This window comes from Streptopelia decaocto, assembly GCF_964273445.1.
Source record: "Streptopelia decaocto genome assembly, chromosome: 7".
In the NCBI taxonomy this organism is placed as follows: domain Eukaryota; kingdom Metazoa; phylum Chordata; class Aves; order Columbiformes; family Columbidae; genus Streptopelia; species Streptopelia decaocto.
The window spans coordinates 6,180,444-6,194,450 of record NC_138661.1 but is presented as its reverse complement, the minus strand read 5'-3'; the positions used below and the strand labels follow the sequence as shown (position 1 = coordinate 6,194,450).

Here is a 14,007-nt window from a genome sequence, read left to right as displayed (position 1 = left end):
ATTTAAATAGATGTTTACCACTTATGCGCACTTGGTTATTGCAGGCAGGAGGATGATTTTGTCCAATGTATTCATTGAAACCATCAATTTAGAAAATTCCACACTTTGTCCAGTGTTCCCAGTGACATCATTTCCCATAAAAAGAGTTGCTACAGGGATCACATGGCAATTTAACTATACTTTGGAACCAGTTTCCATTGTAAGGGCCGCATTCTGTGTGAATCTGCTATAATCTGTGTTCTTGTCGCCTAGTGCTCCTTTTAGCTCTTTCAGTTTTAAGACCAGGTGGTTAAACTTCTTTTTTTACCAGGTATGTCATGAAGCAAGGGCATTTTGGCTGTGTATTCTTTAAAGAGACAAATATCAGCTGTTGTGTTGCATCATTTGGATTTCTTGATCCCCAAGGGAAAAAGCCATCCTTTTTTCAGTGTCTCACGTGTGGTTTATTCAAAAGGTCAGGAAAAGCAGATCATTTTGGTTTCAGCTTCCCTTGCTTACTGTCCCCATTTCTCTTACTGTCTACCACAAACATGTGATCTAGGTGGGAAATAATGTATTTGGAGTTCCTCTGCAGCCTAAAAAGCTGGCAGACTATGGGGTTTTGTTTTGTTTGGAATAGGATTTGTATCACCTGATAATACTCATTTAAATGTTTAATGTATAATCAAGCTCTGTCCAGGCTGTCTTGGTTGAGTGGAGAGAGACCGGCATCTTCAGATGATGGTTACTCCCATGTTGGTGTCCCAAGCAGGTTGGGTGACATGCCATCTGAAGGTGAAGTCTTCCCTCCTGTAGTTTCTGTGGCTATAGAAGAAACCCAGATGACCACCTAGACTAGACCCTTAATTTTAGCGTGGCTAAAATTAAATAATTCCCTGTGGTGCTTAGAGGTTATCTAATAGAAATCTTCGCATTAATCACACCTGTGGCCTGTAATAGTGTGATCTTGAACTTGCCAAGGACTTTATCTGTGGCTTGTGAAGTGCTGATGCCCTGCCCTGTCTCCTCCAGTGGGCTGTGCCTATTTTTGGCATCTAAAAGCCGGCTGGATGACTGTGCTGCAGGCTTCACGTCTTCTCGGTCCTATTCCTGCAACACCCTGGTGCGATGACGTCTGTGGGGATCCGCTCAGGCAGCTGTGCCATCAGGAACTCCACAAAATGCCAGGACTGTAGCTGTGAATAATAATCACATGATGTTTAAATCATCAAAAGCGCACACCTAGGGTGGATCCTGTCTCCAAACTGAATTTATCTGAAAGATGTCACAAAGACTCTGGACTTTTGAAGAACATGTTATACCAACATCCCTCATTCTGGAAATGCAGCAGCTCTGATAATATTTGCTTTCTGCTCGAGTCTTGAAAAGCGCTACGCAAACTGCCACACTTCAGCTCCTCTGAGACGAGATTTATTCTCTCCTGATAGCTTTTTAAAACAACATTCGAACAGTTAGGACATTTATTAAAAACAAATGCTAGTAACTTTCAATCTACAAAATTATTAGGGCATCACAATGTGGTTTTCTTATTATAGCTGTAAGAAACAGCAATGTTCAGTCGTGAGTTTTATTTTTCCTGTGAGAATTTGCTGATGGAAGAAAACTGCAATTCAGGAAAATCAACAAAAGCAAAGTACAATAAAGACCTAAACATCAATAAAGGGAAAAATCATTTTTATTCTGGGAATCAAGATAAAGCTTTATTATATAATATTGTTATTATTTTTGTCCTGCCATTTTTATTTTACTTTTTTTGCATGTGGAAGATGGGAAAAGCATGGCACCTCCCAATTTCTCCAAAAGTCCAAAGTTTACACAAAAGATGGTAAAAATTCAGGCAGCTGGGGAAAATAAATGCAGTTTGTCAAGGTTTTCAGGGCTCACCTGCAAATCACCTTTATTTCACATGGTTCCTTCTATCTGTAGCAAAATGTCATCAAAGACCTAGTGGCCAGAAAAATTTGCCTTTTATGTGAGATGGGGACATTAAAAAATAATGTCAATATAGTCTTTAAGCATTTTAAAGAAAATTAACAGTGAGGGGAAAAAGAGAACTATTTAACTATTGTTCTTATATTTTTTTTTCTCTTCTTCCTTTAGAATCTCAGCTGCCTCAGTGGTTGAAATGGAAAATCTTGCTAGAAAGACAGTGTGTCCTGAACTTGTTATATAAAAAAAGGACAAACCAGCCATTTTTGGTGTCTGAAGAAGTGCTGGCATGGCGTACCACGATCTGCCAGTTCCCTTTGGCCCTTGTGCTGTCCACCAGGTTTGTGATGGTACCATGCAAATGGTCTCACTGGGACCACCTGCATTACTCTTCAGCACAGAAACCAAGAAACAGCTTAAAGCACCATTAGTAGAAAAGGCAATTTGATTTGAAATATTCCAATGGCTGGGTTGAATTTACACAGGACAGGGCTGCAGCACCTTTCTATGGTTCTTTCCAACCCAAAGTGGATACACTTATTATTGACTCTTTCTCTGTCAGTGGTGAATACTTACAAAGTCTTTGTGTTCCATTGCTGGAAGTTTAATTTTCTTGACCAGATCTTTTGCTATAAGACAAGCTGTGCAGTAGAAAACAACCAAAATATTTTATCAGGAAGGCTTTAGCCTATTCCATTCATTAGATGGTTCTTGTGTTTTAAAAATGCGAGGGTATACGTAAGTTGCTTTTTCACTTGCTATTAGTAGTCCATGCATGAGGGCCTGTATCTTCACTGCGGTCAGTGACAAAGCTTCCATTGATCTCAGCATTGCAGGATTAAACCCTTCGTCTTCAGCATGGTCTAAAAACATCTGTTATCCCAGCCAGTTTTAATGGGCCTGCCTACAGTTGTCAGTTGTTTAACCTAAAAATTAGCCTAGCAATCACAGCTGAAATTACATGTCAGGCTGTTGATGCATAAGAATACTTAATACTGAGTCATCAAGAGTCTTATGGTGCTCTTATAATTTTATAATTATTAACATTCAAGCAAGAGATTCTGAAATTCAATAAGGATTGGAATCTCCAGATGTGAAGGAGATTAGTTCTGCTGAGAGTATAACAGTTATATTCTGTAAACTCTGTTTTTTGTGATCCTAGTCCTTTTCTTCTTTAAATAGCCATATCTAGTTGCCTTCTTTGTACAATCAAACACAATTTACTTTTTGCTACATTCATTCACAGAAATCTGTTCAATCAGTTGGCTCTTTTAACAAGCCTGTTAGCTGGGACACAGCTGAGGAGATAATTTTTTGTGTAACTGTGGTGGGTTGACCCAGGATGGACACCAGGTGCCCACCAAGCCACTCTATTCCTCCCCTCATCCACTGGACAGGGGAGAGAAAATAGGATGAAAGTCTCGTGGGTCAAGATAAGGACAGAGAGAGGTCAATCAGCAATTGCCATCACAAGCAAAACAGACTTGACTTGGGGAAATTTATTGCTAGTCATAATAGAGTAGGGTAATGAGAAGTGAAAACTAAATGTTAAAACACCTTTCCCTTCTTCCCAGGCTTAACTTTACTCTGGAATTTTCAAACTCACAGTATCACAGTATGTTTGGGATTGGAAGGGACCTCAAAAGATCATCTAGTCCAATCCCCCTGCTGGAGCAGGAACACCTAGGTGAGTTCGCACAGGAACATGTCCAGGCGGGTTTTGAATGTCTCCAGAGAAGGAGACTCCACAACCTCCCTGGGCAGCCTGGTCCAGTGCTCTGTCACCCTTACTGAGAAGAAATTTTTTCTCAAATTTAACTCCTCCCGCTGAGCAGTGCAGGGGGATGGGGAATGGGACTTGTGGTCAGTTCATCACATGTTGTCTCTGCTGCTCCTTCCTCCTCACAGGGAGGATGCCTCACCCTCTTCCTTTGCTTCAGCATGGGGTCCCTTCCACAGGACACAGTCCTCCATGACCTTCTCCAATGTGTGTCCTTCCCACGGGCTGCAGTTCTTCATGAATGCTCCAATGTGGGTCCCTTCCACAGGGTTCAGTCCTTCAGGAGCAGACTGCTCCAGCCTGGGTCCCCACAAGGTCACAAGTCCTGCCAGCAAACCCCTGTCCACGGGGCCACAGGTCCTGCCAGGAGCCTGTTCCAGCATGGGCTTCCTACGGGGTCACAACCTCCTTCGGGCATCCACCTGCTCCAGCATGGGGTCCTCCCTGGGCTGCAGGTGGATCTCTGCTCCACCATGGACCTCCATGGGCACAAGAGGATATCTGCTCCACCATGGACCTCCCTGGGCTGCAGGTGGACCTCTGCTCCACCATGGACCCCCATGGGCACAAGGGGATCTCTGCTCCATCGTGGACTTCCCTGGGCAGCAGGTGGATCTCTGCTCCACCATGAACCTCCATGGGTGCAGGGGCACAGCTGGCCTCACCATGGGCTGCAGAGGAACCTTTGCTCTGGCACCTGGAGCACCTCCTCTCCCTCCTTCTTCACTGGCCATGGTGTCTGCAGAGTTGTTTCTCTCACATATTCTCGTTCCTCTTTTTGGCTGCAGTTGTGCATTTTTTTTCCCCCCTCTCTAACTATGTTATCCCAGAGGTGCTACCACCATCACTGATGGGCTCATCCTTGGCCAGTAGTCTTGGAGCTGGTGGCACTGGCTCTATCAGACGTATGGGAAGCTTCTAGTAGCCATAGAAGCCATCCCTGTAGCCCCTCTGCCTCCAAAACCTTGCCAAACAAGCCCAAAATAGTGTCAATTAAATAGTTACATTAAACTAAAAGCCACATGTCACAATCAAATAGCCAAGGGGAGATGTTTGAAATCTGAACATTGCTTATTATTTTGCAAAACAGGTTTTACACAGTACTAAGGATTCTGAAGAGTCCAGTCGATTTTGCCACTTACACCTTTTTTTAGTTGACAACATAACTGAAATTTAAATTTAGTTTCATTACGTAGGTGCTGATGTGGTATGATTGTAAGAAGTAAAGACATTGCTTCATGTTTAGTGGTGCAAGGAGCATGATAAAAACGGGTATGAGATCACAAGCTATATGTGATGGTTTTCTTAGGAAAGCAAAACAAGTAGTAATTTAGGTTTTTAACATTTTTATGACAACCATTGCCCCTCCACAACAGTGCTGTGTTTCTTTAGGGATGGTGCAGAACAAAATATGAGCAAAGCAATAATGGCCATTATGAACATAAACTGCTTGTTGTGTGATTTAAGCTTGGAGTTTCAGGAGGAGGAATCGATCAGGGAAAGAAAATCTCACATTGCAGGTCACATTAGCATAAGATCTTTTGTAGAACATTTAAGTGAAAGTGGTGCAGCTGCATATCAGAGTATTAACTCAAAACATGGATGCTGCTTGGAGACAATCTGAATCTCCACCTTAAACAGAAAGGTATCCTTCCTTCTCAGGAAATTTCAGTTAATCCAGTGGATTGGGAGTTCAACTACTTCTCAAGAGATTTGGGAATGTGACATCTTTTAGGATTTGAAACCTGTTTTCTTACTTGTTTTCATTCACTGTACTGTATCATTCATATTTATTAAGATAAATCTATGTTTTCTATTATATTTGTGTGTGTAATGGCATACATTATATTTTTACAAACACTTTTTTGTTTTTTTTTACTTTTTAACGTTTATGGGAATAATTAAAATAATTAGCTAGTTCTTGACATTTATCGTGTGCTATTCGAATTACTTTCTTGTGTTGTTTTACTCTGTTTTTTGTTCAAAATAAATAATATAATCTCTTGTAAGAGACAAGATAATGAAGCTTGTCTTACAAAGATGAGCAAAACGATGAGGTGAAAAAGCTTTGGCGGTGCTAATTCACAGCAGCCTGCTGAAAATGGGATGGGAATCATTAGCTCACTGTACAGAGGTCACAAGATTGCCATTCTATGACATAAATTTCAATTAATATAGACAGTGTCTCAACATGAAAGTAGCAGTTGACCTGAGCTGAACCCAAGTTAGAGGAGAGGCTCATTACCAGTCACAGCAAATGGGAATTTTCCTGCAAGTGCAAACTGAAAGCAAAGTTCCGCACCTCCCGAGCACCGAGCAAACCCTTCATTCTGCTGCTGAATCTCTAGGTAGAACTTGTGAATACTCAAAGATAGCAGTTGTGGAATTCTTCATTCTCATCTCGCTGCAAAAGCAACCTACTGGGAAACCCACAGGAAAAAACACCACCACCCTGATGCAATTTCTAGTGCTGTTGACAAAAATGAAGTTTAGGGTCTTTTCCGAACAAGAATCCTAAAAGTGTTGAAGTTGACCCAATGCCTTTCAAATTAGACTCAAGTTTCCCACTGGGTTTAAATTTCTTATTTGCTCAGGGAAGCATTAGTACTGTCAACATGACTTTCATCAGTTTAAGCTGGATTAATGATACAGTAGTCATTTATAATAAAATCATAGAATAATTTTGGTTGGAAGGGACTTCTGGAGGTCATCTAGTTCAAGCTCAAAGCAGGTCCAACAAGATGGGGTTGCTCAGGTCTTAGTCCACGTGAGTTTTGAATATCTTTGAGGATGGAAATTTCACCTCTCTGGTCACCAACTTCAGTGATTCCAATCAGAATTTCTTGTGTTGCGATTTGTATCCCTTGTCTTGCTTGTCTTATCTGAAAAGAGTCTGCAGTTGAAGACAGCAATAGAATCTCCCCTTATCCTTCTCTTCTTCCAGCTGTACAAAGATGGTTCTCTAAGTCTGTCTTCAGTACACAGGAGAATTTACACACCCAGAAAAGGAAACAAGAGGCTGCTTACATAGCTTTGGTTTAAATACCTGTAGCCAGTATCTTGCTGGTTGCTGTGGCATATAAAATGCTTTTTAACATCATTAAAAAACTCAGCTACGCAAAATAAAATGTTGCTGTGTTTTGTGACTCTCCTGAACCTCTCTGGGTTGACACCTATGCTACCATACACAGAAAGCTGATGGATCCTCAACAAAGCACCCAGTCATTTGCACTGAAGTCTAATGTCAAGTAAAAGTTGACTTCAGAAAGTGGGATAGGTGAAATGCTCATGAGATCTCGGCCACTTCGTGGGTTTGTGTTCTGGTAGATTTTAAACACAACTTTTTGCAGCATACCATCCTGTACGCTTCAGAAGAGGGAACAGCGCCAGCCTCCCGGACCCACAACTGCCCAACACCGGGCAGCGAAGGGACCTTTCTTAGATGTTGGTAGTAGTTAGAGCACTCTTAGAGCCACTTTTCCTTGGTTTTGGCTACCAGAAAGGGACAGTTGGAGTACCAGGTGCACCAAACTTGCCCTCTACCAACACCAGCATGTCCTGTCCTGCAGCTGATTATTCTCTAATTTACTTCCCTGACATCCAGAGGTTTTCCCAGATGAAAAAGTAGATCAGTTCTCTGTTGTGTTGCTGCAACAGAAGCTAATGTTTAGCCACTGTATCTCCTTAGCTCTTTTTACCTCCTTAAAATTTGTACTGTCTATGCCGAACGACTGCCTGTGACTTTTGTTAACCAAGATACACAGAAAAAAACACCTCCAGTAGCGTACGCTTCTAGAGCTCCTTACATAACATCTTCATTAAAATGCCAATCACAGGGTTCTGCTCAGAGCCAGGTCAGATTGCGATCAGCTTTTCAGGCCATGTTCACTTTTGGACTTTTTGCTTGAGAAATTCCACAGGTTCATATGCTTGATTATGCAATTATCTTCTTGGATTCATTTAAAAACCTCCTCCCATGCTCAGTTTACAGTCCCAAAGCTGACCTTCTTCATAATTTATATTCTGAGAGTAAAAAGTTTAGCAGCAGAATTCTGGATTTTTCTCTTAAAAATGTTATTTGGTAATGAAAATTCTCTGGTATTTTGTGTTTTGCTTTGTGAAGACCAGCAGAGGGTGCCTGAGAGAGAGAGAGCAAGAGCAAACCCCATCCCAGGCTTAAGCGGGAATTGCCAACGATAGGAGTGTAAAAAAAGAAAGAAGTAAACTAATTTAGTTCTCAATTAAAACCAAAGAGGAACATGTTAACAAAAATGAAGAAGAACTAACTGCCTTAGGAAAACTGCACTATTAAGAGGCTGTCAAAAAAGTAATAATAATAATTAAGAAAAAAAAAATACAGTAATTTGGGGATTAGGAAAGGAGTTTTGGTTGTTTGATTCTGTTATAGGCCAACAGCTACTGAAGTACTGGCTCCTTGAAGTATCTTTTCATGGGTTTTGGGAGACATTCCCTCCATAAACTATTCCATAAACTACCTCTGTGTAAGGAGACGGAGGAAGAGAAAATCAGTGCAGGATTCAGAGCAGGTTCCTAATTTATGTGTCCTGGCCAACCCCACGATGAAGTTTGTTTCTGCTGACGAGAGCGGGTGCTCAGGGAGATGAAGCTCTGCAGAATCAGCCTTTTGGACACCAACTTCTTTTCCTCCTGCTGTCCCTCACTTAATGTTAAATGATGCAGGAGAGAAAGTTCCCACCAGCTCCTTGTATCAGTAGTTTTTTCAGTACTAGTGCAATGAGAGAGCCCATGCAGAAAGAAATCTTTCTAGATTCATCACAACAGATTTAAATTGAATAAATACTTTTTTATATATATCTATATATGTATTTAGAAAATTGCAAATGCGGAAAGGCAGCACAAATCTTTCCATTGACTTCAGTGACCTTGAAACCCAGCCCAGGATGATAGATGCCAAACAGGGATCTAAGAATCAGGATGTAAATATCAATGATGTCTTCCTCTTCTTCACCATCAGAAGACGTTTGTTCTATATCAAGAATACAAGAAAGCTTTTTTTTTTTTAAAGATAAATATTAAATACTCGCTTTCCCTCTCTTATCCAGATGTGATATAGTCATATATCATGGTATATTCAGATACGTTCTAGACTCTCCTACGACTATTCCTCTGAGGAAAAGTCCTTCATATATTTGTATCTTGACTTCTTCTAATATTTAATTTGAATAATAATGAAGAATTACATAGTACTAATGTCACACAAGCAAAATGGCATTATCATCAAATGGAGTTTTGTTCAATTCACCTGAACATGTTCTGTGTTTCTGTTATTTATATAAACACAGGTGATTTAGTCACACCCCTTAATGTAAACTAAAGAAAGTATGTTATGAAAAGGAAATAGATAATATAACTTACGGTCTCTGGGTTCCATCACTGTCCCATCATACTAAACAAATCTTATCTTCGTATAAATGTCCCATCTCCTGCAGAAAAGGTTGGAGTTTTTCTGGATTTCTCTTTTTATTATTTCACCGAGTAAAAGTGCTTTTAATGTCAATAAACAGGAAGATAAGTCAAAGTAGTGTGGTCTAGAGGAATGAGCAGAGCTCAGGCAGACAGTCCTGAATTAAATTCACCCCTGTGTGAAGGACACATCTGGAACACTTAAGTCACATTCCAATATCCAGTTAGGTCAGTGAGGGAGACCTGATGCGCAGGAGCTCTTTGTCTGGAGACAAACATTGTCCTTTAAAAAGTAACATGCCCCTTTTAAACAGATACAGTTGGTGCAGGTGTCAGTAAAAGCACAGCAAGCACTTCACAAAAAAAAAAGCAAAGCCAAGCAGTTTATGATCTAATTGAAAAGTCATGGATGTGAAGTTTGGAAGAAGAGCAGGGCCCAGTGTAGCTGCAGGTGGCTGGGATCACCGCAGGGTTTTATAGCTTTAAACACAAGTGTGACACAGGGTGGAGTGTAGAAAACAGCTCTTGCTTCTTATATTGAGGCAACATTTTCCAGGGGACACCACAAAAAGTCATAGACCAACAACCAGGAGTCACCTACTTCTGTGTCTGAAGATGCTTCCTCTACTTGTCCTGGCTGAGTAAGGACTGTCTTGCCACTGTGTCCTTTTATATTGCTATTTTGTATTTTTCTGTGATGCTCTGTTTTTGTCATCTATTTTTTCTGTATATTTATTTCTGAGGAAGGAAACATTGAGGTGTAGGGAGAAGAGAGGAGGAAAGAATTATTTACTTGTAGTTACACCACTTTAACTTTGGGTTTGCTTAACTAAACTGTTGCCAAGACTTGACTAACCACCTTTGCTATGTCTTTACTAGTAAGTAAAACAAACTGTGAACTTTCTAGTCCTAAGACCAACTGGCCTCACCGGGTTTGTGTCTGTAGCAGATCGATGCCCCTCTGACATACCCCGAATTCTTTGGGCAAAGCCATACCATGAGCCACAAGAACAATTTAAAAATATGGATGGTCACGTGCCAGTGTATGACTCCATGCCTTGGCCCTGTTTGACTTACTGGTATAGAAGTAGCTTACTCTGGCAAAAAAAAGCGCTATTTCTCTGGTTTGCCTTCTATTGCTTGGGAACAGGTTGTACTGATCCGTAATGCAGTGGCCAGGAAGGCAGTACCAAGAGTTTCATTGACTGTTTTAAAAATGGATAGAAGACATACAACTTCAACTTGTCCTAAGTAGAACTAGACTCTCAAGTTTCAAAATGATGGGAGCTCACACAAAAAAAATCTTAACTAAACAGACTGAAATGAAATGGATGCAAGGAGTAAGTACAATTAAGGAGAGATTTGATGGAAGAAAAAATGGAAGTTATTTCCTTCGAGGCTGTCTTCAAGTGAGCTGCGTAAGGAGGCAGGCAGAAGGGGCTATGCGTGAAATAAACATGAAGATTGGACAACATGCTAAAAGCTGAAATGAGGGGGGATTAGGGTAGCTAGAAATGCAGAGGCTTAAGTGCACAAAAACTCAGAGACTTGAACTCAAGAAGGTAATTCTGAAGCAGAAAGCTTGTGCTCTTTGTAAGCAACAAGAAAAATTTCACTGATGTAGTGACAGCTGTACCTCAAATCAGCATCTCATCAAAATTATTTAAGAGGCTCAAATGGATGTCTCTTACCTAGGGTAAATTTTTAACTTTTCAATAAATTTTATTACAAAAGAAAGAACATTTTCTTTAAAAATAATTTGCAGTTGGACCAGATATAAAATAAAAACTATAGAAAGAATGTATATATCCACTGTCTGATCAGACAGATTTAGGTAAGAAGTATTTTTGGCACTCAGTTACATTTACATTGCCTGGATGTGTGTGTTTGTCTCCTCTTCTAGCAGCCAACACTAAACTGTGTGGCACAGGTAACATTCTGAAGCAGATACCTGGAGTCAAAACTGGCCTTACTTCACTTGCACTCATTTTATGATGGATTCTCCTCAAAATTTTGTTTTCCTAAACAAAGCAAAGAGCTTTTATCCTCAGAAGCTGTTCTGTTTTGCTTACACTGGAAGAGGAAATACAGGAAAGGGGATGTAGTGCTGCTCTACTTATTGCTATTCATTTTAATGTTATTGTACCTGCATAAATAATTTAGTCAAGTAACAGCATTTTTCAAATCTGTGTTTCACACAGACACTGAAATAGTCTCAGAGCTTTCTTTACTCTATCATGGATCAAAGAAATTGCGCCACAGTACTGTGGAAAATATTCACACCCATGCTCTTGCAGTGTTCCTACCAGGGCCGCCATCAAGTCATCTGAGGCCCCCTTGTGAACATTCAAAGAGGAAGCACTTCATCCATAAATCTGTGAAAATTTAGTTATTTTACAGAATCATAGAATCACAGAATGGTTTGGGTTGGAAGAGACCTTCACAGCTCATCCAGTCCAATCCCTGCCATGAGCAGGGACATCTTCACCAGCTCAGGTTGCTCAGAGCCTCGTCCAGCCTGGCCTGGGATGTCTCCAGGGATGGGGCATCCACAGCTTCTCTGGGCAGCCTGTTCCAGTGCCTCAGCACCCTCATGGAGAATAAATTATTCCTCACACCCAAACTAGATCTACTCACTTTCAGTTTAAAACTGTTGCCCTTTGTCCTATCGCAACAGGCCCTGCTAAAAAGTCTGTCCCCATCTTTCTTATCGGCCCCTTTTAAGTACGGAAAGGCCACAATGAGGTCTCCCTGGAGCCTTCTCCAGGCTGAACACCCCAACTCTCTCAATCCGTCCTCATAGCAGAGCTGTTCCAGCCTTGTGACCATTTTTGTGGCCTCCTCTGGACTCGCTCCAACAGGTCTATGTCCTTCTTACGTTGGTGGCCCCTGAGCTGGACACAGGACTGCAGGTGGGGTCTCATGAGGATGGAGGAGAGGGGGAGAATCACCTCCCTCAACCTGCTGGTCACACTTCTGTTGGTGCAGCCCAGGACACAGTTGGCTTTCTGGACTGTGAGTGCACGTTGCCGGCTCATGTTGAGCTTCTCATCAACCACCACCCCCAAGTCCTTCTCCTCAGGGCTGCTCTCAGTCCATTCATCCCCCAGTTCCATTCTGCCATTGCACTTTTGCACAAGGTCTTCTCAATACTGCACAACTACAGAATAAAAATAAATCTCTAGTAACAGCATTCTAATCAAACATTTATTTATTTCTTATTGCTTTTGAGACAGAAGGTAGGTTATCTTGGTTTTATTTATATTAAGTGTGTCAATATAATTTATGTAACTCTTAAGAATAAGGCATGTTATCATGTTATGTGCCCATTTAACTGATCTGTTATCTGCTGCCACAGAGTCAACACGGGGAACCTCAGCAAGGTTCACAGCAGGATGTGGAGCAAGACTGTGACCTCTCACACAGACAGCTATTTCTCATGTTGCTTTCAGAGCCTGTACTTCAGCTTTACATTGGCTCTTGCACTTCACAGCCGCAGTTAAGTACTTTCATAGATATCAGAATATGTTTACTGAGCTCCAAAGTGCCGTCTGCATCCATCACAGCATAAAGTTCAACAGAACTGTCACGCGTTCTGTTGATGTTCAGGTTGACTTTGCTACTGTTAACAGTAGCAGCCCCTTCAGAAAGTGAAAATTAGCTTCTCAGGTGGAAGCTAAGTTCAGGCATTAGAAGGAGAAATATTTTTGTTTTTTCTTGGGAATTCAGATTTTGGTCAAATCCAAGGGCTTTGTTATGATGTGATCTTTTAAGAGATGTTTCACTTTGATTTAATACTTTGTCAAACATCTAAGTAGCTGCTGGCTCTGAAGCAAGAAAAAGACAATGCTCAAAGTTGTACTTCCAGCAAGGAAAGCCAGAGCACTGCTGGTCATCAAGGTGAGACTGGAAGCCGGCAACCCTGAACTCATATCCATCTTTTGCCGGTTGCTTTGGGGTTGAGAAGACTGAGGGGAGACCTCATGGTGGTTACAGCTTCCTCACAAGAGGAGGAGGGGGAGCAGGTGCCGAACTCTTCTCGGTAGTGACCAACGACAGAACCCAAGGGAATGGCAGGAAGATGTGCCAGAGTTTTGGGCTGGACATGAGGAAAAGGTTCTTCACCCAGAGGATGCTGGACACTGGAACAGGCTCCCCAGGGAGGTGTCACGGCCCCAAGCCTGACAGTGTTCAAGAAGAGACTGGACAACACCCTCAGACATATGGTGTGAACTGTGGGGTTGTCCTGTGCAGGGACAGGAATTGGACTTGATGATCCTTGTGGGTCCCTTCCAACTCAGGACATTCTATGAAATTTCAGAGTCTGGCATGATCCACGTGGTTTATGGAATCTATATGTAAAAGCTGCCCTGTGGTAGCTTTACTGCTTTTTAGCTGGTGTGGATCTCAAAATAAATATTTTTAAGAGATCCAGGTGTGTATAATTAAGATAATTTCTTAAGCATATTTATCTATCATTAACAGAATACTATTGAGATGAGCATATTCACTTTTTATAAGTTGGAAAACAGCAAGAATGGCCATCGCTGTGCAGGTGCAGTGTCTGTTCCCTTCCAGCTTTATACTGCCTATTCTGGTGCTCCACAATTGTTTGTGCACCATCAGCACTGAGCACAACAGTGAAATACAAAGAATATCTGTAACCATGACATGTAACTGTGAACAGTTCTTGTGAGGGTCTTCCTTCACAACCTCCAAAGGCCCGTTTTTACACTGAAACACAATGACCATTTAATTAATGATTGGTTTGGACACAGTTGAGGATACGTGCTATTTACAGAGAGTACTTTGGCAATGTGTTTTTATTTTTCTGTGGCCTTTCCCGTGTATGG

General features: G+C 41.4%; 1 long non-coding RNA gene across 1 annotated transcript; it reads left to right on the top strand.

The window, feature by feature from the left end:
• Positions 1 to 2,107: 2,107 nt before the first annotated feature.
• On the top strand, positions 2,108 to 3,914 carry LOC309442608. Its single transcript, XR_014184639.1, has 3 exons — positions 2,108 to 2,269; positions 3,504 to 3,616; positions 3,838 to 3,914. It is a non-coding gene; the product is annotated as an uncharacterized lncRNA (long non-coding RNA).
• Positions 3,915 to 14,007: the final 10,093 nt, after the last annotated feature.